General features: G+C 44.5%; 1 pseudogene; it reads right to left on the bottom strand.

Moving 5' to 3' along the window:
* Nucleotides 1-2,973, bottom strand: part of LOC107681410 (cerebral cavernous malformations 2 protein-like) — an 18,045-nt pseudogene that overhangs the window by 9,333 nt on the left and 5,739 nt on the right.

Here is a 2,973-nt window from a genome sequence, read left to right as displayed (position 1 = left end):
CACAGGACAGACTCAATGATAGCAGAGTAGAACTGTTTCAGCAGCTCCTGTGGCAGGTTGAATTTCCTCAGCTGGCGAAGGAAGTACAACCTCTGCTGGGCCTTTTTTGCAATAGAGTCTATGTGAGTGTCCCACTTCAGTTCCTGAGAGATAGTGGTGCCCAGGAATCTGAATGACTCCACTGCAGCCACAGTGCTGTCCATGATGGTGAGTGGGGGGAGTGCAGGGGGTTTTCTCCTGAAGTCCACAGTCATCTCCACAGTTTTGAGCGTGTTACGCTCCAGGTTGTTAAGACTGCACCAGTTAGTCTGTTCCTGGCCTGGTTATACAAGATTTTATCCCCACTTCTGTAAGCATCCTCTTTGGCGTGACGAAGCTGTTTGAGTTTCCCAGTAAACCACGGTTTATCATTATTGAATGATAAGAATGTCCTGGTAGGAATGCACATGTCTTCACAGAAACTGATATATGAAGTTACAGTCTCTGTGAGCTCGTCCAGATCGGTGGCTGCAGCTTCAAAAACACTCCAATCAGTGAGGTCGAAACAGGCTTGTAAATCACGCTCTGCTTCATTAGTCCATCTTTTAACAGTCCTTAAAACAGGTTTAGCTGATTTCAGTTTCTGTCTGTAGGTCGGTATAAGATGAACCAAACAGTGATCAGAGAGCCCCAAAGCTGCTCGTGGGACAGAGTGATATGCATCCTTTATTTCTGTGTAACAGTGATCCAATATATTGCTGTCTCTGGTGGGACACGTAATGTGCTGCTTGTATTTTGGCAGTTCACGGGAGAACTTCCCGTTATCTGTCCTTCCTTTCATCCTTCCATCCATCCATTAACATCCATTAACCTTTTCATTTATCCTTCCATCCATCCTTCACTTGTTAACCCTTTTATCTGTCTGTCCTCCCTTCCATCCATCCTCTATTAACCCTTTCATCTATCCATCCATTCATCCATCCATCCAACCTCTGATTCATCCTTCCATCCATTCTTCAATTATTAACCCTTTTATCCATCCGCCGATCCATGCGCATCAATTACTTATTAGTCCATCCATCCATCCATCCATATTAAAGTCTTATTAACCTATCCATTTATTCATCCGTCCATCCATTTAAATGGCTGAATAACATCACCCTGTTCTCTACGGCCAGTATGATGAGGTTGCAGTAGGCATCAGGGCATGGCATGGGCTCCAGAGGATTATGGTTCCTCCTCTCTCAGCTGCCGTAGGACTTTCCCCTCTCCCAGCTCCCTGTGGAAGCTTGCCTGCGTTCCCAACTCCCACCTGGTGTGTGTTTCCTTTCCCAGCTTCCACCTGGTTTAGCTCCAGGCCAGTGCCTCTTTTCCCGTGCTACCTCCTACGACCCCTCCACCTCCACGGCGCTCCCAGCTGCCCCCTACAGGCCTCCGGTCCCAGCTCCCACTCATTGGCCGTTTCTCCCAGCTACCTCCGCATGGCTTCCGGGTCTGTCTACGCTCCCAACTTCGCTCACACGTTTCCGTTCTAGGCTGTCACCATCCCCACCAACTCCTCCACCCCCTGTTCCACCTCCTTCACCCACGCTGCTCTGTTTAGGCTCATGGCGAGATGAGAGCTTCCAGTCCACACCACAGATGGTGTGGCGGTGCTCCATAGTGCCCCCTGCAGGCCTGGGGTCAGTGTTGCTTATAGTTTGTCTGCGGCTCTCCAAACCAGTGGGCCTTTTCTCCAGACTGTCACCTGCTAGTACAGTGTCCACATTCAGACCTGAGAATACAAACACAATTGAAGATTCCTCCCATCCTTATTTATTTCAAAAGTTTGCAAATGTTTCATGGCAATGCAAACTAAAACTGTTAGACACCTTCACTGTTTTTTTTCTCAATCCTTTTTCTCTCTCCAATTTACATACTGTCCACATGCTTTATGTACTTTGTTACTTATTTACCTGGATGTGTTTTAACACCTGTAACTCAACTCAAGCTTTGATATTTTATTCCAATATTTGTCTGCTACAAATAAACAAATTAAGATAATTTAGAAATATGCAATGCATTCCTAAAATGTGTTTTGTGAATTAAGTTATTTACAGTAGGCATAATAAAACTGACTAAAACAGAATAGATAGTAACCAGGGTAAACTCTGGTATTGTACAGCGTTGCTAATTTCCTACTGACCAGTTTTGAGCACCAGTAGGTGCAGTGCATCATCCCGCAGGTAGGAGGCAGCAGCGATTTCATGTGTGGGGATTCTCAGCAGCAGTTTTTCATTGTCCCTCCAGGTAAGCAGCAGACAGCGAGCAGAGAGGCTGAGAATGTAGTCCTGCTCCACACTGGTCTTCAGACGCAAAACCATCAGTTTCTACGGATGGAGACAGACACAATGTATAATTTGCTTAATTTTGTGGTTTTATTTTAAAGAAATAAATGAAATCATTTATAGTTTTTAAATTTGACAATTTAATCTGCTTTATGTTGGTTTCAAGGTGTTTTTTTTTTACTGAATTATCCCTTTAAAGGAGGAGTAAGCGATTTCTGGTAGCCAATGTTGACATTTGAAATCACCAAAACAAACACGCCCCTTCCCCAAAAGGGTCTCACCCCTATTTTGATAGCTCCGCCCCACACATACGTATGCAATCCGGGCAACGATTAGTTCTGTGAAACAAAGCAAAACCAATGTTACACTGTGTCTACACCGGACGCGAGTGGCGCGGCGCGACAAAATACTATAGAACTCATTATAATCAGTGATGCTGTCTACACCATATATATATATATATATATATATATATATATATATATATATATATATACATATCTGTGGTCTACACTGGATGCTGCACGACACGACACGACAAATCCCCGACAGAAAAGTGCTGCTGCGTTCTATTCATGACGTATTGACACAAATTTCAAATGATTTTCAACGGTCGCTTTGTCGCGTCCAGTGTACTAGACAGACTTTAGCTGTTGCGGCGCAGACA

Source organism: Sinocyclocheilus anshuiensis, unplaced genomic scaffold, assembly GCF_001515605.1.
Source record: "Sinocyclocheilus anshuiensis isolate Anshui unplaced genomic scaffold, SAMN03320099.WGS_v1.1 scaffold881, whole genome shotgun sequence".
Taxonomy (NCBI): Eukaryota; Metazoa; Chordata; class Actinopteri; order Cypriniformes; family Cyprinidae; genus Sinocyclocheilus; species Sinocyclocheilus anshuiensis.
Note: the sequence above shows the minus strand (reverse complement) of the source record. Positions and strands in the feature narration are given on the sequence as shown.